The sequence below is a fragment of the Mustela putorius genome, unplaced genomic scaffold (assembly GCF_011764305.1).
Source record: "Mustela putorius furo isolate JIRA1106 unplaced genomic scaffold, ASM1176430v1.1 tig00004033_pilon_pilon_pilon, whole genome shotgun sequence".
NCBI lineage: Eukaryota > Metazoa > Chordata > Mammalia > Carnivora > Mustelidae > Mustela > Mustela putorius.
The window spans coordinates 3,804,789-3,827,005 of record NW_025422169.1 but is presented as its reverse complement, the minus strand read 5'-3'; the positions used below and the strand labels follow the sequence as shown (position 1 = coordinate 3,827,005).

General features: G+C 45.6%; 1 protein-coding gene across 6 annotated transcripts in view; it reads left to right on the top strand.

Annotated features, from left to right (window-relative positions):
- The window catches only part of PFKFB3 (6-phosphofructo-2-kinase/fructose-2,6-biphosphatase 3), a 143,590-nt gene that overhangs the window by 75,729 nt on the left and 45,644 nt on the right, over nucleotides 1-22,217 (top strand). For 4 of the 6 annotated variants that reach the window (XR_006604439.1, XR_006604440.1, XR_006604437.1 and 1 more), the window contains exons 15-16: nucleotides 13,796-13,921; nucleotides 14,209-14,308. The gene's annotated coding sequence lies outside the window, so the exon portion shown is untranslated. Of the gene's footprint in view, nucleotides 1-13,795; nucleotides 13,922-14,208; nucleotides 14,309-20,821; nucleotides 21,039-21,240; nucleotides 21,840-22,217 lie in introns of those variants that run through there. The other 2 variants (XR_006604441.1, XR_006604436.1) reach the window with 2 other exon arrangements.

Genomic DNA, 22,217 nt, shown 5'->3' with positions numbered 1-22,217 from the left:
AAGGTCAGTGTCATGACCTTTGGGCACGTCCGTGGTATGTCTGTGTGCGCCTTGGGCCAGGGCTATAATGACTGAATACATATGGATGAAGTGGTGAACGGGTTGGTGGGGGCGGGGTGCGGAGAAAGAGGCGGAAAGCTGCAGGAGGGTGAACGCCAGAGGAGCGGATCCATTCCCGAGGTCCGAAATACGAGCCAGACACGCTGTGGCTCTTTGTACCGGGAAGACCACACTAGGAATTCCCCAGTAGCAGATGAAGCCATTAGGCCAAGTACTCACCACCACAGTGGTAAAGATTTAGTTGACCGTCTTTGGGGTCCTCCTCGGGGTGCCCTACGGGGTGAGCTTGTTGCCCGTTTTACGGATGCAGAATTTTAGACTCCATGACGGTAACTTTGTCTTTGCCTTGACAAGCAGATTTTGGTGATTCAAATCCAGGTAGCTGGGACTCTAAAGTGTGTGGCTTTAACTGTGAGTGAATGTGGTCTCCCCACAGTAATGTGAGTTAGGGGAGCAGGTGAGGGGTCCGCTCAGCGTTACGCCCGTGGGGCTGGGAAGCATGGGCTGTCCCTTCCGTCACGCTCCCTGTGGTGCTCAGCTGGTGGTCAGGTGGTCTGGGTCTTTAGAGTGGTCGGCAGCAGCCCAGCAGGAGTACATGGGAGTCCTGGCCCGGGTTTCGGAAATCCCCAGGTAATATCCAAAACCTATCTGGGCAGGAGTTCCAAGAATTTTACCGGCACTTCCAAGAAGCAGCAGGTGGCACTGTGCCGTCGACGGTGGGAGGCCAGGAGGGGTGGGGAGCAGGCAAGTGGGACCTTAGGAGGGGTTTACATCTGAGTAAACAGAGCTGTGGGACTCTCTCTTGCTGGGGCTGAGTGGTCCAGACCTGCTACCGGGAGCCACCAGCCGGTCCGACACTCCAGTCACACTTTGCTAATGACTCATTGAACGTTTTTTTCACCAGCATTGTTGGGAGTATTTTAATTTGGGATTATTTACTAAGCAGAACTGGGAAACATAGCCCACTGTTTGAAAAGAGGCAGTTAATTAGACTGTAGCATTGCACCCTCCAAACACCAAAGTGTTAACAAATATCAGACTGTTGAAAAGGAGAAGAAAATATTGGGTGGACGAAAATCAAACTTAAAAGCAGTAGAAGAAACCACAAAGGAAGTAATGAGTTTCCACAACATAAATACTTTACCTTCAAAGTCCTTAACAACCATTGTGAGTAAAATGAAAGCAACAGGCTGAGAAACTTTGCCACCAATCTGACCCCCACCCCTGCAGTTACCCTAGCAGACGGATTGGAAACACGTCCAGAGCGATAAGAAAAACACAGACTCTTCCAGATTCCCGGAGGCTTTTACTTCTGCACCACAAACCACTGCTGTCTTTTTTATTTTTCTTAAAGATTTTATTTATTTATTTGACAGACAGAGAGAAATCACAAGTAGGCAGACAGGCAGGCAGAGAGAGAGGGAGAGGGAAGCAGGCTCCCTGCTGAGCTGAGAGCCCGACGCGGGACTCGATCCCAAGACCCTGAGATCATGACCCGAGCCGAAGGCAGTGGTTTAACCCACGGAGCCACCCAGGCGCCCCTTGCTGCCCTCTTTTAAGCTAAAGCTGGAGCAACTGAAGACTGGCGGGGGTGGGTTGTGAAGCTTGTCTTACTGACTTCCTCTCGAGCTCTCCTTTTCCCACACAGCGTGAGTGGGTTTAGATCAAGATTTTCTTGGCAGGTGAGCAGGTCTTCACAAGGCACCGATGGTTCAGGTAATCTTTATAAAGGCACTGGTTTCAACCTGTAGGTTCTGACGTACTCCTAAGACCATATACTAAAAGAGAACCCCCGTCAAGACCACAGAAGGACACCAAAGTGTAGGACTTCTGCTACTTAGGACTAAAGAGGGTTGCTTGCACACTCCCGGAGAGAAGTCTTTGGCGATATTCAATGGCTCGCATGCCGATCGCGGGAGCCTCATGTCTGTCGTGTGCAGGGATCATTAGCCCCATAAGATTCAGCGCACAGGGGGATGTGCAGATTGGGGTGGGCTGGGTGGGGGGGACTGTAAGAAAGAAACTAATGGTGGTGGGGGGGTGGGCTCAGTGGAGAGGCGTCCCCATATACAACATGCTTCATGACGTTGCATTACCAGTGGCTCCTCGATGCTGTGGGGGGGGTGGGGGGTACGGGTAAGCTGTCCCTTTTCAGTTCTTTGAGGCCTTAACTAAGCTGCAGGCATCGGAGCGACTCTACCTCCCGCCCGTTGGATAAACTGAACCAAGGATACCTCACCTGGATAATCTGGTGACTACCTTTGGTGAGTAACGAGGCAGAGGGGACACTTAGAGCCTGGGTGCGACTCAGTTCATTTCCAAGTCCTGGCTGCGTGGGGCGAGGGGAGGCAGGTCCGCCGGTGGGATGAACTGACCAGGCAACCCCAGGCTTTGGAGACAGATGGTCTTGTGTCCGGCTCTGTCCCACGGCGGTCCAGATGTGTGGCCTTGGACAGGTGATTTAACTTGTTTCCCATTCATAAAGTGGAGAAGTTCATGCCGCATTTTTTATTATAAGATTCACCGTAGATTTTTTAAACTTTAAATGCGAAGTAGAACAAACCATATGCACACCCAACACAAGACAGAATTCAATTTTTGGATGTGTTAAGTGTAGACAAAATTTCTCCTTAGAAGTGAAGAAATGCCATAATTAATTCTCAGGCTTTTTGTGAGGATTGAATCGTATAAATGAAGAGGGACCTTGACAGATCCCAGCACAGAGTAAACTCTAGAGTGGTAGCTTTCAATCCTATACTTCCGATGCAAAGTAGTTATTGTTATTCCCACTTTACGGATGTGGAACTGAGGCCAGGAGAACTCTATGGTCCCGCTTGGTTTTGCCCAGGCACAACCCGGGGTAGGCCTGGGTCCGTCAGAATGCCAGGTCACGCAGCCTAAGAACCACACAGCTGACCAGGCCCTGCCAGATGAATCACCAACCACAGGTCTGGGACTGAGTCTCATGTTAATCAGCAAGCAGGCTTTTGTGTCCTGGGGCTGTGGAAAGGTCTGTCTGCATCCAAATGAAGGGCCGATTTTCTTCAAAGGGCTGTGATTCAGGATGCTTGCAGAGCCTTGAAGACGGGAGGTTTCGGGGTCCCAGGTTCTGCCTTTTCCCAATCTACCTCTTCCAAATAAGGCCTAGAGACGAGCATCTTTGGGGATACCCAGTTCCTGGGTGTCCATGAGGACTTTCCCAGGGGTACACCTGCCGAGATAGTTTTAGGGGAAGAGAGTTCCAGATCCTCAACTTCTATCCTCGGTCTTTGGAAAACAGCCTGAAAAGTTTGCTGACCTTCGCAATTTGCAGCGCGTTTCTCTGCTTCGAGAACAGAAGGCAAAGGCTTTATCCCATCCCCAAAGCAATTCCTACAGTGCATTGCCCCAGGGTAGAAACACCTCTAGGGCACCCAACAGAGGGAAGCCTCCTTTAATGATTAACCCCTGGCACTGTGAACCCCCAGGGATTTCTTTTCTGTCCTGGCTCTCTATTGAAGGTGGAGCTCAGCTACAACTGGAATGTTCTGAATTGAGAACAAGCGAAGTACTATAAGTTAGAGCGGCCAATCCCCAACTTTCTGATCTCAGACTCCTTCACGCTCTTAAACAGAGCCCTTGTTTATATGGGTCACTTCTCCCCATATATAACATATTTGAAAGGAAAACCATGGCGACTTCCGCCACTGTGCTTTCCAGAGTGGCGGAACCTCGCCCGAGGGTGCCCACCTCCTCCCTGCGCAACTTTCCTGGCTCCCCTTCTCCTGAGCCCTGAAACTTCGCCGGAGAGCGTTTTTAATAAATCTTGCCTTGCACCCAAAAAAAAAAAAAAAAGAAAAAAAAGAAAGGAAAACCATGAAATTTTTAAAAAGTACATGTATTTAATAATTTATTTTAAAATAAACTCATTACAGGTGATAAATAACGTATTATGCAAAACAACTGATTTTCAAAATAGAAAATATGTGGTGAGAAAAATGGCATTTATAGTTTTCGTAAATCTCCTTGATGGCAAATCCTCGTGTCTGGTTTGGTGCTGCATCTGTTGAGACCTTTATTGCTTGTGTTGAAGGATATAACGACGCTCTAGCCTCATACAGATATATAGATAGGAATGGCAGAGTATATCAATACCCTTTTCAGAAAAGCATGAGTATTCTTCTTTGATCCTATACCCAAAGTGGACACATGGTAGTTTTTTAAAGTTTTCTTGGGGCATTAGATCGGATATGGACCAGTGGAACTTTTCATACCTTGTTACGTTAAAATTCATTTGATTGACCTTGCTCTTTGAATTGATTTTTCATCCACTCATGATTATGTAACATTCAATATAGGTCATTTGGGAAATATTGGTTCACTGAGTTATGGAGATCTAAATGTTGACACGTTTCAAAATGTATTATTAAAAAATCACATTGATTAATAGCCCTCTGATCCCGTCAGAAAATCCGTAAAGCATTGAAAAACCATCAGTCTTGAAATGATAGATGTGTTTTCTACAGTTCTAATTTTTATTTGAAAACTTGAAATTTCTAACAAATACTGTTCGTCATTTTCCATAGTGAGAGCTCACTGCATTTTCAGAGATTCTCAGTATGGTTTTTATAATTTAAAGTACTTTTTAATTTCTTAAGGACTCTCCACACTGTTTTCCAGAGTGGCTGCACCAACTTGCATTCCCACCAACAGTGGAAGAGGGTTCCCCTTTCTCCACATCCTCTCCAACACATGTTGTTTCCTGTCTTGCTAGTTTTGGCCATTCTAACTGGTGTCAGGTGGTATCTCACTGTGGTTTTGATTTGAATCTCCCTGATGGCTAGTGGTGATGAACATTTTTCATGTGCCTGTTAGCCGTTTACATGTCTTCATTGGAGAAGTGTCTGTTCATGTCTCCTGCCTTATTCTCTCTTTCTAATTCACTTTGCATCTCTTCACGCGGAGTGGGGGAGAAGCTGTGACATACATTGTTATTCGTCATTTTATAACTTCAGGGCTTGGGAGTTAAAGTGCTGGCTCTTTCTCTCTCTGCTCATCAGGGGACAGTGTGACCTCAGCTCAGCTGTTTGGGCCTCTCTGGGCCTCAGAGACCACACACACAGTGTGACGTGACACCAGATCCCTTACTGGGACTAACAAAGCACCAGACACAGGAAGACGAAGCACATTTAATGACCACCAAACTCTGTTCTCCAAGGTATCAGGCCCACTAGAGGCCCCCGGAGGACGGGTTTGGTCAAAGGGGAAGGGAATTTCTAGAGACACTATGGTCTCCTTGGAGCAACCTGCTTGCTACTCAGTTTCAGAAAGACACACCTCCCAGGAAAAGCTGCCCTCAACGGGCAGTCTGGGTCACTTGGACCCAAAATACACCCTAGCCCCAGTCAAGAATCTGGGCTTTCTTACACCAGGACGACAAGCAGATTATAGGTGGACAAGTAATTCTTAGTCTTTTAAATCCACAGCTCACAAGGGATTAGGAATGAGAAGCTGCAAAGGGCATTTAAGGACAAAGGCAGGCTACATTGCTGTCTGGGGCCCGGGCTCCCCAGGGTGGCACTAATCGGAAGCGCCAGGAGCAGGGTTAAATCGGGTTCATTCGTCTGTTCATTCATTCATTCATTCATTAACTCTGTCAGAATTCAGAGTTCCTGTTACGGTCCAACACTGTGCTACGTGCTAGGAGGAACTTTTATAGGAGATGCAGGAGAAAAAATTAGTTCTTATCAGAGAGGAGGGTAAACACGTTGTAATATGAGCTTTTCTCATCTTAGAAGCTTAGATTCCCTGAAGGCTCTCGGGGCTCTCGGTCAACTCCATCACTTAACAGATGTAGAAACGGAGGTCCGCAGGGCGGTAGTCGTCTCCGGCATAGTAGCAGCTGGGACCAAACCAGATTGCCCCCCCCCCCAATCTAGCTCTTTTTTTTCAGTGAGAGTCACCTCCCCAGAAAGAGAGAGAAAACAGTGCCATGTGAGGGGGCAGAGCTCCATGGGGCTTTCAGGGAAGAGCTCTCAGCTGCTGCTGCTGAGAAGACAGTTTCATTCCCCTCCTGAAGGCTGACTCCTCTGGTTCTTCTCGAAGATTCTCCTCGAGATCCCGCAGCCTCCTGCTTTCCGCCGTCAACCCTGCCATTCTCCTTGGGTGCTTCGTGGGGCTGGCTGTCCACCCTGCCAGACCCAAGCTCCCGAGTCTCCAGCTGAAAGGGTGGATTTGCCACAGGACTTGCACCACGGAACTTGGCCAGTATTTCCCAAAGAAAGGACTGAAGGGGTTTACGCTCGGATTAAAACCACAGAACAAAACCCTTTAATCTCGGAGCAGACAATCACTTAAAAGAACAGCAATGAGCCTTTCTCAGGGGCTCTAGAAGGCTGGAGAAAAATACGTCTGTTCTGCAAAGCTGGATGTCAAAAAGACCTCGTGGATGGCAGCTCAGTGGCTGGTGAGGTTACCTTGCTATGAATCTGAAATTTGAGAAGTCCCAAACAAGGTAAAGAGAGAGGTCTGAGGCTGTTATATGGATAAACCGGAGGCAGTCTGCTTGTGTTCATTCGCTGGAAGTTGAAACAAGAAGTCTGCTAGGCTGGCAGCGGGTCTCACTCCCCATATAAGGCCATGGAGGGACCAGTGTTTCTGAAGGACAGAAACATCCAATTCGGTCTCGGAGGGAGAAACCATGGTCCGCTCCATAAAAAAGAGGCAACGTTTCTTTGACTTTGGGGGCCAAACCTTGCTCTAAAATGGAAGGCTTTCCATCTCAGACAGCCTGATTTAATTGCTGAACAAAGCTCTCTTCTTTGTGGGGAAGAAGGAATAGGACTCCAACAATTAGCCCTCTCAAAATGTAGGTCTATAAAAACAACGGGGAGGAAATAGGCAATGACATCCATCCGCCCACTGCTCTGGGCTAGTCCAGGCGAAGGCAGAACAAAGGAAAACACATTGAGTCGGTTCAAGAGTTCAGCTCTCCATTCGGAGAAAAAGCCATCTCTCTTCCTGGCCAGTCCAGTGCTCTGTCCCCATTCTGCTGCTGTGATGTTTTCTCTTCGAAACCTTTCCTAATTGAACCTTTCTAGGGGTATCTCATATCTCATATCTTCTATCTCTTCCATGGTCGATCTGGGTGCCCAGATAAGTTCTGGGAATCACTAGAAGCAAGAGCTTGATTTTCTTACCAGAAAATATAGGGAAAAAATGGTCCCAAAGAACAAACAGAAGTCCTCTTTGAATGTCTGCTATGAGCTAGTTGTATAATCTTAGAACATTGCTCTCAATCTTCTCCACAGCTCTATGAACTAGTTCTATGTTCTTTTCTCCATTTTATATTGTTAAAAACAAGACAGAAGACTCCAAATGGAGTCACTTGTGCTAAGCCCATGTCACCAAACCAAGACTTAACTTAGTAACAGTTGGGGCTCTCCCAGAAATGGGTTCTTAACTTAGTCAGTCATCTGCCTGATGGACCCCTGCTGTCTTCTGAGGACAGTGACCTAGCAGTAAACAGCATGCTTTTTTGCCTAGTTTAACCTTCTTGTTCCCACTCCCTTCTGCTTGTAAAAGTCATTTTTCACAGCAACTTGGAGTTCCCGTCTGTCTTCTAGATCAGACGCTGTTCTATTTGAGTGGAGTTTTGTTTAAACTCTCCCCCAAATTATAGTAGACCTTAGCTTATCTTTTAAAAACCTACGTGAAGAAGGTTTGGCTCAAAGGTTGAATCATTTGAGAGGTTGAATAATTTGCCCTAGATGGTGCAGACTGTCATAGGTAAAGGAGGAATCAAACCAGGTAACCACGGTTACCAGGTGGCCATAAAGCTAATGTCCTTGTTGTTTTGCTGGCTCCGACTTGGTTAGAGAAATGTCAGGGAGTTTGCAGAAAGAGGAGAAGGCCTGTGGGAACAATCTTGTGAGATAAGAGAATGGACCTTTTCTTTCATTTCTGTTCATGTGATTTCCCTGGAAATGTAGCCACTTCCGTTTTCCTGGGCCAGGGGTGTAAGGTATGATTTTTTTTTGGCTTGGAAATGCCATTTTCTTTCTTTTATTTGAGGTGTTATATTTGTAATTTTTTTTTTTTTTTAAATGGATTTCTGTTCCTGGTGTCGAATTCCGAGAGCGTGACTCCTGGGAGTGTGTTTAATCAGTCTCCTCAAGAACATTTATTGAATCCCTACTACATGTAAAGCTCTATATTTATTTATTTATTTACCACTTTAACCGTTTTTTAAAATTTGAGTATCATTCACCCATTGTTATATTAGTTTCAGGTGTACAGTATAAAGATTCGACAATTCTGCACGTTCCTCGGTGCTCCTCAAGTGCTCGCCCTTAATCCCCTTCATCTGTTTGACCCATCCCCCCACCCACCTCCCTTATGGCAGCCACCAGTTTGTCCTCCGTATTGAAGAGTCTTTTTCGTTTGTCTCTTCATCTTTCTTTACGCGTTTTTTTGCTTTTTTTTTTTTTGCGAAGGAAATCATACGGTGTTTGTCTTTCTCTGAGTGACTTACTTCACGTAGCAGTATATACTCTCTAGCTCCATCCATGTTGTTGCAAAGGCAAGAGTTCATTCTTTTTTATGGCGGAGTCATGTTCTTTTTTTTTTATTTTTATTTTTATTTTTTTTTTAAAGATTTTATTTATTTATCTGACAGAGAGAAATCACAAGTAGATGGAGAGGCAGGCAGAGAGAGAGAGAGGGAAGCAGGCTCCCTGCCGAGCAGAGAGCCCGATGCGGGACTCGATCCCAGGACCCTGAGATCATGACCTGAGCCGAAGGCAGAGGCTTAACCCACTGAGCCACCCAGGCGCCCCGGAGTCATGTTCTGTTGGGCCTATATACCGTGTGTTTTTCATCCCTTCAGCTGGACACTTGGGCTGTTTCCACATCTTGGCTGTTGTAAAAAACGCTGCCATAAACACAGAAGTGCGTATCTTTTTGATCTAGTGTTTTCATTTTCCTTGGGTAAATAGCCAGTAGCAGAATTACAGGATCATAGGATAATTCTATTTTTAATTTTTTGAGGAACCACAGTGGCTGCACCAATGTGCCTTCCCACCAACAGTGCATGAAGGTTTCTTTTCTTCCACATCCTTGCCAACACTTCTTATTTCAGATTTTTAAATTTCATTCTGATTCGGTTTTGGAAGGTTATATGTTTGTAGGAATTTATCTATTTCTTCTAGGTTGTCTAATTCATTGGCATGTGATTTAATCTATATGTATACTAATTTTTATATAATATAGAATTATAATCCTTTGTATTGCTGTGGTGTTGGTAGTAATTTCTCCTTCGTTTCTGATTTTATTTATTTGAGTCCTCTTTTTTTAATGAGTTTGGCTGACAGAATTCTATTGCTTTTTTCAAAGAATGAGTGCCTGGTTTCATTGATCTCTTCTATTGTTTGTTTGTTTTAAATCTCTATTTCATTTATCTCTGCTCTAATTTTTATTATTGCCTTTTTCTGCTAGCTTTAGGTAAGGCACTATGTTGAATGGGAGAGATACAAAGATGATCTGTACATCACCTGAGCCCTCAGTAGCGCGAAGGAGATAAAATAGTCTCACACATTAAAGTCTGACCTAAACCACAGGGGATCATATGAGCATGTTGACTAAGCCTGTGCTGCTTAATTTTGGCGGTACACCAGCATCACCATGTGAACTTTACCAAGGGCTGAGGTCTGGGCCTTACCCGCAGAGGTTTGGTTGTAATTAGTCTGGATGCCCCCTTTCCCCTGCATCCCCATGGTGGTTCTTTCAAGTTTCCTAGGTGATGCTAACACGCAGCCAAGGTTGAGAACCATTGAGCTAAACCAAACTATCTTTTCCAACTCTCAGATTGCACACATCTAAACTGATGTGAAGAAACCTTGGATGAAACCACCAAATTAAGTATCTGATCTCCGTGACTCTTCACAGGGATTTTTCATCGCTTTCCATCAGTCCACGGCCGACCCATCCAACCACCCACCCGTCCCCATCTCCTCCCTCTGCGTTCACAGGGAGGAGACATTTGCCCCCTCTACAGACTAGTTGGTAGACTACTTTGAATCCCAAGCTCCCAACAGCTTTTTCACAAATATGTGTTTGTGAGTTTATCCAGTTTTCTTTTCCTTTTTCCTCTCTTCCAGGTGCTGGGGCGAGTGATCTTGATGGTGCATTGCCCTAGGTAGTGGAGTTCTCTTAGGTACTGGGAGGCCCTCCCTGTAAAGGGAGGCATGCAAATTGCCGTATGGGAAGGTTCATCTGGGGGCAAAGGCAGGATGAGTTAAATTTAGGAGAGCCGGGATATGGGCAGGACGGAGGATGTTGTAAGAATGGGACGGAAGTTGATGAATGAGAGAGGTATCATGAGAGAAGAAGCTTCCAGTTGTAGGGGTAGATTCAAATCCATATGTAACTCCAATGCCTGAACTCTTTAGTCTCTATCCTTTGCGTAATCGGCCACAGGAAGCTGCTGTCCCCGCTGAGTGGCTAATATAGAAATAATGCTGTTTGGCCTCAGCTCTTATTCTGGGGTATTTGTGAACATACTTTTGGCTCTTGGGAGTCCTACATTGGACTTTGTTTTATCTGAGAAAGAATGAGTATGAAAGAATGAAAGTATTTATCTGAGAAAGAATGAGATAGTTCAGAAAACTTATGTCAAATGCATGGTATAATTGGTAACAGATACCCAGGATATGCTCTATAAAAGTCTCCTTGGTGACTTTTTTGGTGTTGTTTGTGATTAACAGTAGTGTCTGCTTTCTGATTGGTAATTGGATAAGTAAGCATGTAAAACTTTGATTTTAAAAAGTTTGTCCTTCCAATTCAGTGATTCAGTTCCTAGGAATCTGTCTAGATTTATGTCTAGACATAAATGCAGTCAAAGATTTATTTATAAGTTATTTGTAATATGGAAAATTTAGAAATGATTGAAATGCCTTACATTAAGAAATGATATAGACTATACATATACGTAAAATCATGTGCATATGACGATAACAATACCTGAAGCAACTAAGTGGCCATCAGTACGGAGTTGATTGCAGGACTATGATATGGTCACAAAATGGAAAGCAGCAACAATTAAAAATAATGAGATAAACATACATGTTCAGATTCGAAAAGATCTCTAATACATATTATTGTATTGTATGGTGTCATTTATGTCCTATGTATGCTATTAATATATATTATAATTCTAATACTTAGAAAAAACCTTATACATCTAGAAGGATATGCATCAAACTGTTAATTCAGGTAAGTTAGTTTTGGAGATAAAGTGGGTGGAGATGATAAAGCAGGACCTTTGTGTTTTACTCTAGAAACTTCTATATTGGGATCTCTTACTATCTTTTCCAACTCTCATCACATATACAATTAAAAATAGTAAAGTCTTGGGGTGCCTAGGTGGCTCAGTCTGCTTTCAGCTCAACTGATGATCTTGGAGTCCTGGGACTGAGTCCCGAATCGGGCTCCCTGCTCAGTGGGGCGTCTGCTTCTCTCTCTGCCCCTCCCCCTGCTCGTGCTCTCTCTGTTGCCTGCTCTCTCAAATAAATAAAACAAATTCTTAAAAATCTTAAATTTTCTGCCTATGTATCTCCTCTTAGAGCTTGGCTGCTTATTGCAAGATAAAAAACAAGTTACCTTCTAGAAATCTAAAGTGTTTTCATAAAATTAAACGAATTGGGTAATTGGCTTGAGGTGAGGGGGCTCCCTGGTGAGGTTGCACACAGGTGTGTTGGCGTGCGTATCCCTGGGGGGCAGGATGTGGTCCCCTGATGCAGACAGATTTGCTCCAGGTGAGGGAGACAGGATGTCGTCACCAAATAGCCAGCGGTGGGGTGTGTTTGGTGACGTGAGTTGTTAGCTCAGAAAGGGCACTCCCGGGCTTCATTCCTGCCTTCTTCTACCTGGGTCACTGGTGTAGAGAAGAGAAAGCAAAGCTGGGGCTGGAGCCTGGTGGTGGGGGTACGGAAGGGCAGGGAGAGCCGCTGGTGCTCCACCAAGACCAGGGACGGAGCAAAATCTCAGGGCAGATTTTCGTGAAAAGTAGCAAGTCTCACTTGGGACCAAAAATAGTTGGTCTCGTAAGGCGTGTACTTTCCTCTTTACCCGCTTCTGATGATAAACTTGAGTTGATCATCCACAGTGTGCTCCCTCCCATTCAGGAGTAGCAGAATGGAATTCCTGCGGGGACCCTGGCTCATGGCCCCAGCCCCTGGCTGGTGGGCCGTGCGTAGACAGCGGGAGAGGGCGCACTCGCGCCAGCAGCCTGGGGACCACACTGGTCTTACGCGGTGTCTGCCCCTCTCTGGTTCTCTGATGACACCTGGCTGAGAGAACCCACGTTCACCTGGGACAGAGATCAGCCTCAGAGACAGGGTTTCCTGATTCTGTGGCCAGTTGGCACTTTCTCAGATCAGAAGTAGTTGTGTAAAAAGCAAGTGTGTTTTTTGTGCAGATCAATCGGAAATGGTTGTTTTCTCTTAACCTGGCATTTTTGCCATTAGTTTTCTTGAGTCCCATTAACAGCGTCATGGGGAAGGATTTCCATCTATTTGCATTTCTGACCCCCATTAAATGAAATAAAATTTAATCAACCTCTTTAAAAAAAAATCAATGAATTTCAATGCAAAAATGCAGGATCTATGTTTTTCTGGGTGAGATTCTTTCAACAGGTGTCTCTCCTTACGACAGTGCAAACTTGAGAGAAATAAAGACTAATATTTTGGAGTTGCTTTGGTTAGTGTGCAGAGCTCTGCCAGGTCGGGCAAACAGTGGGAAGGCTTTGCTGGAGGCCAGAGCTAGCTGGATGTGTGGATTTCATGGGCGTGAAGACCCCTGTTTTGAACGACATCTCTCTGGCTAGCAGTGCCCGAGGTTCTTGTCCAGAAGGACAGCTTGGGCCGGCGTGATGCTGAAGCCGTGGAAAAGGACGTACTGGTGCTTCTCCTTCAGGACTTTCAGCTTAGCTAAGTGTGAAAAAAAGTGACACCAGCATTTAATAATAATAATAATGATGATGATGATGATAATACAAGTAATAGTAATCATAATAAAAAGAAAGTGTTGGCAGGTGGTCAGAGGGGCCTTGCCAGTCAGCTACGTTCTTGCTTGTGTTCCTGGTGTTTCTAATAACATTAACAATGTACTGTAGTCAACAGAGCCACAGACCAGGAGCTAGGAGAGAAAGTAGGCAGCAACCTCCGACTTGCCGCTTAATGGTCTGCTTTGGGTAAACCACTCAAACTCTGAAAACTTGTATTCCCCACCCCATGCCTGCACAGTCCAATGGCGGGGGTTCCCTTCCACCACTGAGAGTTTAGGGTCTGTGCTCTCCACACTTACTTTGCCTTTTGCTCTGAGCATCGGGCCCGAGAGGATTTTCTGAAGATTTCATTCTCCCCTTCTTGGATGGTTTGGCCCAGCATCCTGCCAACCAGAGGAAGGAATTGCCTGGGACTAATTGACGATATATTTTCCCCCCCAGGACAGGAAGAGGTGGGTCAGTAGGAGACTGTTTTAAGTTGGTCATCCCTGATTGGAAAAAAAAAAAATAAGATCATGTCTTTGCTAGGATGTGAGTGCTAACACTCAGGGGAGATGGCTGTGTTCTGTACCCAGCTGGTGCCAGGTTTGGGTGTTGGGAGTACGTGGGTAGTGTTCTCTCCTTTTCCACGAGGAGGCTAAGCTGGGAGGCCGCTGGGAGGTGCGATCCGCACACCTCTTCTTTCGCTCGCAGGCTGTGTTGGAAGCGGACTGACTTCCTTAGTCCGTCTGGAGGCCGCCCCAGGGAGCCGCGCCCACGCTCAGGCCCGTTTAAGGTGATGGAGACTTGGCATCCTGAAACTTCGTCTGCAGCTGTTCAGTGAGTGGAAACCCCTAGGCAGAGATAAAGGGACTTTCAGACACTGTCAGATCCAATTCACCCACGAGGAGAGAAAAGGGAAGAGATGACCTCACCGATGCCTTGGGTTCTGGGCCAAGAGAGAAAGACGTGGAGGAAGTCCCTGCTCTGGGGATTCCCTGGAGAGTAAGATAGTTTAGCTCATTTTTAAAGGTTTCCTCAACAAGAGTTCCAAACAGATTTCCATACGTCCTAGCCGTTTGGTTCAAAAAGGAATATTCAACCCACTTGGAGTGCTTTCCTTTCAGGAAGTCCCACAAGATCTCCCCGTCGCATCAATCGAGGAAGCCTCTCCGCACTCCAGACCGCGTCGTTTGTATCTGGGACCGTCCAAGGAGCTGGAAAAAGGTTAGACACTGAGACGCGAGACCCCGTACTTTCTCAGACAAAGGACTCTTTCTGAGTCATTGATCTGAAAATACATCTACACCGGCCTGCAGCGAGGGTGTGCGATAATAACCATTGATTACTTAGGAATCTGAGAGTAGGGCGTTTCGGGAAGCAGCGTGGGCTGAGCTCTTTGATCCTAACTTAACTCCAGGAAAAATAAACACGCGCGCTGAGTCATGCATCTTTGGGGTTGCTAATAAAGGTAGTGGGTTGCTTGCAGGGGTGTTTACCTTCTTATTTTTAAACGATGACGGTAGGAGGCAGGACAGCTGACTTGTCCACCAAAGCAACCGGTCCGAGTAGGCAGGTGGGCGGCCGCGGAAGATGCCATCGGAGGAGCTGTGCGCCAATGCGGGTGGGTGCAGCGTGGTCTGGGGTAGGGAAATTCAGAAATAACATGAAAGTCCGTCAACAGGAGATTAATTTGGTAGATGATGGCTTGTTGTGTGCGTGCATTATTGTGTGTCATGAGTCCTCTTCCCGGAATATACCCTGCATTGGGTTGGTTCGGATTTATTACGGAACTTAGGATAAGGGAGGTGGGAGCGGAAAAGAGAAAGAAATCAAATCAGGCTAATTCCAGCACTGATCCCTGTGGGGGAGCTCCACAGGGAGGACTGGAGGGAAGGATCTGGGCTTTCAGAATCTTACAGCCCCTCCTAGTTCTGGGCGTTAATGGCTCCAGAAGGTCAAGGGCAGGTCCCAGAAAGGAGCTGGGGATGCTTTATAGTTAAAGAGAAGCGCACACAAGCCAGGGGCCGGACACACACTGAAACGGTGACGGGTTTGGAGGGTCTCGTTAGTGTCTGCTTTCCTCTTAAACGATCGAAGGGAATGAAGTGTGGAGTCCCTCCTTTGGAAGTTATTTAGAGTAAACACTGTGAAAAAGTGAGAAGTAATGTATCGTAGGCACCAACCAGATGTGTATCCGGTGATTCAGTTCACTTCTGGAGGGAGTGTCCAGTTACGAAAGGGAAAGGGCTCAGTCCCACAGGATCCCCCCCGCAGTCCCAGGATGTCAGCTGTCCATCTGGCTGACTGGCTGCATCCTGCGGCTCCCAGGACCCCTTCCTCAAGTTCAAGAATTTGCTAGAATGGCTCACAGAGCTCAGGAAGACCCTTTCACCAATATTTACCAGTTTATTATAAAGGGTACAGCTCAGGAGCAGGAGAATGGAGGAAATGTGTAGGACAAGGGACGGATGAAGGGACACAGAGTCCCCAGTTCCCTCTCTGGGGGCATCACCCTCCCGGCACCTCCACGGGCTCACGGACCCGGAAGCTCATCTGATCTCACGCGAGAGTTTTTAACAGAGCTCCATCTCCTCTCCCCTTCCCCAAGGTTGGTGGGTGGAGCTGAAAGTTCTAGTCCTCTAATCACTGGGGACCAGCCCCATCCCGAAGCTATCCAGGGGCGCTACCTGTGTCACCTCATTTGCATAAACTCAAGTGTGATCAAAATGGGCACCTTATGCAAAATGAGGCACTCCAATTGCTCAGGAAATTCTACGGGTTTAGAGTTCTGTTCTAGGAACTGGGGACAAAGACCAACTAGATTGTTTATTATACTATACATGTATATTTTGACATCATTTTTTTAAATAAAAAAACATGCGTCTGTGTACATGTAAAGAAAAAAGTCTGGAAGGAAATAGATCCAACATGAGGGACTGGGAAGGGCGGGTAGAGAGGTAGGAAGAGATGTTCAGATTTATGCACAAAAATGTTATGCTTTATAATAGGAAAAAAATGAAGCAATGTACAAGACCTTGTGACAATAGCATGTGCCTCTGAAGCCCGTGGGCGTCTGCAGTTCTGAGAACCAGACAGTCTTAGTGAAAGGCACATAGTGATTGCTTGGTGCATGTCGTGATGTTTCCCTGCAATGAACAAAACTTTGAAGTCTGCAATTACATATGATACTGGACTGGAAATTGTGGCTTTGGTGGTCTCCATTCCGGATGCCTGCTTGTCATTTGAGGCTGTCTTAGCAAAACATGTTTTTAGCCTGGTGCCTCCTCTTCATGCTTGCGTCCCTGTCCATTGGATGTGCATTAGTTTAGCCTTTCCTCCCCATGGGGGGTCTGTCTGGGTGGAAAAACCACTCTAATACTCTGCCTTCAGCCTGAATTGGTAGCCCTGCCAGACACTTAATTTGTAGGTAAAATCAGCTCTCTTCCCCCTAATGGTAGGTATTAGAGATCCAGGTTGATATAACCCCTTCCTCTGGCCAGTAAACAACCAAGAAGAACCATGAGAAGGTCTGCGAAAGTGGTCACCCGCATCCCTGTAATCACAAAGCCCGAAATAAAAGCTTGCGTATGGTCTTGTGCTAAGCTCTGGGCAAAGAGGACTGCGTGGAGAAAGTCTCTTCACTCTGGAGCGGCAAGGTTTGCATCAGACCAACTCTCCCCACCCATCATCCAGTCTCTCCATGCATCCACCCCCCACCCCCACCGATCGCCTCACTGATGCACTCATCGGCACACCCACGACTTTCCCACACACCTGTGCGTCCACTCAGCCTCCTGCTCATCTGCCCATCTACCCTTCCTTCCATCCATCAACCCGTCCATCCGTCCATCCATCATTCCATCTGCCTGTCCGTATTTCTAATAATCATTGGGAGACTCTCGTGAGCCAGGCAACATGGTAGGAATGATTTCCTAGTCTTTGGCATTTATCCGTTGCAAACATACTTAAAACTCACCTCCCCCTTTTACCCACAGCCTTTATCATCTATTGGAAACCGTTTCTGGTCCTCTGACAGCTTCTCATGAGGGTTTGTTTTCTCCTAGCTCTGGGTTCGAGTTACTTCTGTGTCTCAGTCGTACTGCGCTGGGTCACAAGCATGTCCTGAATGCTCATCACCTGTCAGATACTTTGCAAAGCTCTCTGTACGCCCACCTAATCTCATGTAATCCTTAAGTGATCCTCAGAAGCGTGGGCCACAACATTTCTATCCTCTTTATTGTGAAATACAACACATACACAACGGTGCCCTCCCAAATACAGTAGGACTCTATGGTTTATTGAAAAGCAAAGTTGTATATACACCGAGGTGAAAAAGAGAACATTGCCAGCACCTGTGTGCCCCTCCTTCTGTGCCACCCACTCCGTATCTTCTAGAAGTCACCATCCTGATAACGACCTCTACTTAAAAAAAAAAAAAGTAGTTTTACCATGTAAGCATGTGTCCCTAAACACTATGGTTTGGTCCTGCTGGTTTTGTTAAACATAGATCATATTGTATGTTTTCTTTAGTGATTTTGTTTTTCCCCCTTCACATTAAATTGTTAGGATTCATACAGATGTTGCATACAACATTAAATTTTTAAGATTCATACATACCTTCATTCATACATCTTTGTACATTTGGTTGCATACATAGAATATATTATTTTTTTTGTTTTCTATATAATTTGAGAGTAGGTTGCATACATATATGAGTTCTCTTTCTCGTGTGTATTTTATTATATGAATATAGCATCATTTATTTTTCCATCTACTGTTTTGGGACATGTGTGGTTTTCCGGTTTTTGGCAATTACTAAAAATACTTCTGTGAATGTTCTCGCACATGACTTCCAGTAAAAAGAGCCTGCATTTCAGTTTGATTTGCAAATAGGAGTGAAATTGCTTGGCGATGGGCATGCGTTGAATTTTGGTAGGTGATGCTCTCAGCTTTCCTAACTGTTGTACTAACTGACCGTTGCACCCACCGTGCGCGCTGGTATGTTTGTGACGCTGTGGCCTTTCTTTCTAATTCCAGTTTTTCTGATCGTTGGTGGTGATAGCTCCTCTTGATTTTAATTTGCATTCCTTTCGTGACAAATTAGGTTGAATGCCTTTTTATGCATTTTTTGGACATTGGTCTCTCTCCTTTTGTGAAGTACATTTTGCAGTCTTGGCCCTTTTTATCAGCTTTATTGAGGTCCAATCAATCGCCTTTTAATCCTTTCAGTGCTGTCTTTTGATATTTTCAAAGTGATTTAACTCCCCTAGCTTTTCCTTTAAGGTTAGCGCTCTTTGTGTCCTGCGCAGGACATCTCTCCTTACCCCGAGGTCATGAGAATCTTCTTCCTGTTATTGAATCCGTCGTGGCAGAGTTAAGGAACAGAAAAGACACCCCGTGTACAACAGAGATAATTTGATAAGGAGAAATGGCTCCACGGATCTCACAGCCTGAAGACAAAAAGGGAAGCTTATAGCAACATGGAGATAACCGCTTCCAAAAACAGGTCATGCCTCTAGGACCGGGGAGCAAAGAGAAGAGTGGGTGTTAGTGGAACCTCGAAGTCAGATGGCTCAGGTGCCGTCCAGCTGCTTCTCCGAGCTCCTGCGCGGGAGCAGTGGATGGGCTGAGCTGGAGGCTGGAGCCAGCCGCGGTGGCGGCGATGGCTGCAGCTGGAGGGAGCCCTGCGGAACAGCACGCGGAGCTGGAAGGAGGCGGCCTCTGCTCGGTATCTCCCGTCTCCCCGGCTTCCTCATGCAGCTCCTAATGCAGAATCTAGCAGGAAGCCAGCCGGCAAAGGAGAGATGTAGAGTCCCAGCCCCTGAGTCACCAAGCACAGGAGAGGGGGTCTGGAGCTGAGAGACCAGAGCTTGGTAGCTGGGACAGTAATCTTCTAGAAGTTTTATCATTTGCCTTTCACACTGACCTTCAGTCCTCCTGGAATTGATTTTCGTGACCCGTAGGAGTCTTGCCTCATGACCTCCACTTCTAATTGACTTAGTATCACTTAATTAGAAGATTGTCTTTTCCAAATTGCTCTCCAGGGCCATGTTCTTATAAATCCAGAGGGTCCATTTCTAGATTCTCTATTATATTCCATTGATTTATTTATCTAAATGTGCACAATATCACTTTAATCAATGTGGCTTTAAAATAAGGTTTGTTTTTGGATAGAGTAAATCATCTCACTTGGTTCTTATTTAAGATTGTCTTCGCTAGTCTTGGCCCATCAGATTTCCATCTGATTCTAGAATAAGCTTTTCAGTTGTCATAAATATGTTGCTGGGGTGTTTATTTAGACTGCATTGACTCTATAGAGAACTTGGGGAAAGTTGACGTCTTTACAGTACTGGGTTTTTTTCAATCCATGAATATGGTTTATTCTTTCTCTTATTTCGGTTTTTAATGTTTTCTTTTTTTTTTTTTTTTAAGATTTTATTTATTTATTTGACAGAAATCACAAGCAGGCAGAGAGGCAGGCAGAGGGAGAGAGAGCAGGAAGCAGGCTCTCCGCTGAGCATTGAGCCTGATGCGGGGCTTGATCCCAGAACTCTGGGATCATGACCTGAGCTGAAGGCAGAGGCTTCAACCCGCTGAGCCACCCAGGCGCCCCGGTTTTTAATGTTTTCTTATAACGATACTGGTGCTTTTCTGGTGCGTGTCTCTCTCAGGATACTCCATCTGAGGGCACATGATACCTGCGTCTCATTCTTAATGGTTTTGGTCCCCCGCCCAAAGTAGCGTTCGGTTTTTCCACTGTACACGTATTTTCTTTCCCCTTGAAGTTAGCAGGCAGTCTAGGGGGGAAACACTAAAACCGTGAAAATATCCTGCTCCTTGTTAAACCGTCTCTCTTAATTTTAGCATCTGCTGATGATTCTTACCCAAACCAATCTTTGCTGTAATAATTGCAAAAAGGTGATTTTCCAGTTCTACCACTTCTACATTTATCATTCAGCATTGGACTGTCAGGAAGAGCCCTGCTTTCCCCCCTCATGTATTTCTTCATTTACTTCTCTGCTTTTTATTTTATGGACTCCCAGATTCCTGTTCTAGTCACTGAGTCACAGTCCATCACTGTCTCCCTTCCGTCCTCCGCTCTGGTCCCCGCCCGCCCTGTCTTTCCTTCCTTCCCTTCTCTCTCTCTCTCTCTCTCTTTCTCTCTTTCTTTCCTGATGCTCAGATTGTCCCAAAATTGGGGTAGTTGAGCTGGTTCCTCTGTCTTCGACATGTTTCCCTCTCTTTTTTTGAGTAATTTCCTACTTTCCGACCCAAGAGTCCATGCTCCTCTGTGCCTTAGCCGTCTCCGCGGTGGAACAAGCCGTGTTTCCACTAAACCCTTGTTCCTGGATCTGGACGGAGGATGATTCCTTGCTTTTTCAATAGCCGGGCCTATGATAAATGTGTGGGCATGGGTGTAAATAAAACCATACGCTGATTATGACATATCCGCATGTGTAGAACCGTAAGAAACAAAAGTTTACATTGATGTCTCCAATTCCAGCTGGACCCATGGGTCACCTTGCCATCATGCAGGACTGTCTACATAATTCGGGGAGCCCAGTGCAAGATGAAATGTGGGGTCCTTTGTTCAAAACTCCTCCAGAATTTCAGCACCAAAGAGCCCTGAACCGAGCAAGGGGCTCTTTTTGCAAGGTCGGTGTGAGTGCGTGTGTCTCACACATGCGAAGTAGGCTCTGTCTTCCTCATTCCATGTTTGTGTTTCCCTTTTTCCAGAGTGAGAATGCCCGCGGGCAATAGCAACACACTTTCTCCATCATTTGGAAACCACATGCAAAATGAAGATGCCCAACGCTTTGGTCAAAAGGGCAAAAAAGTCACGAAGGACACGGCGTATAAAGCACGCTCTCTTCTTTTGCCATCTCCTGATCTGCGATGGTGTTTTTTATCTGCTATTTAATCTCGTTTAAGTAAAGAAAAAATTAAATTTGAACGGTAGCATGAATTCTACTCTTCCTCTTTATATCACCATGGCAATTTTAAGTGCAAATATAAGAGCCTTGGACTTCGGAGTGGAACCCCCCAAAATCACACGGTGAATATTTCCTGGTTCGGATGTGCATATGTACTTTTTCGTAGGAAGAAGTTGGGATGGTCGTACAAAGCTAACCCCAGGGTTTCTGTTTCACTTCTAGATATGCTCACCTTCTAACAACACTTGCTACCTTTGGGTTACTGATGCATGATGAAGGGCTGAGAAGAAAAGGCACTCTGGGGTGTCTATCGCTCCCCCCCCCTTCGTGGCATAATTTTCAGCATATGTGGTCAGTGAATGGAGAGAAGGAAGATGATGCTTGGTCCTTAGCCTTTCCTAGGACAGACACACTGCCTTCTGTGTGCGGTCAAAACAAGTTCAGGGTCAAACTCAGTGGTCTTCTGGGGCTCTCTTCTCACCTACCCGGTTGTGGGCGTTACACACTTCCTTTGCACTCGCTTTGAGCCTCCCTGAATTCCCATGCGTGATGGCACTGGTTCAAAGACGAAATTGTGAAGAATTTCAAGGGGGTGACAACAGAGCTTTAAACCAAGTGCAACGTCCTTCTGAGCACAGAGCTCAGTGTGACGGCACCGCGTACAGGATTCTTCTTTTTCAAGAATTTCCCTAAGACTCCTCTCCCCACTCTTGACTCCCAAGGTCTTGAACCCCCGCAGAGTTCCCAAGACAGCTTTGTTGTGCTTAAGTGCACATTTCTCTGCATAACTTGAAGTTCTTCCTGATTCTGGTAATGCCAAAGGCGTGTGTGGTTTATTTTCACTCCTTGGTGATCTTGGGCCGTCTGGGGGAGGTGGTGTGGAGAGTTTTAAACTCAAGTGGCTGCTGTTATCCTACAGATTAGGGTGTGTGTGTGTGTGTGTGTGTGTGTGTGTGTGTTTGATGCTATTGTTAGAAATTATCTTTTCTTTTTCCACAACTGAAGACTGTTTAATCAAAAACATTTTTTTTTTTTTGGACTGGATAACACATTCACAAAGATCAAACATAAAGAGATTAAAGGTATATTAAAGATTTCATTTTCTAATTATGTATGATTCTAATTATGTATGTAATGTAGAAATAATTGCTTTTTCAGAAATTATCCTTGTTAAATTCACATACTACCTCTTAATAATT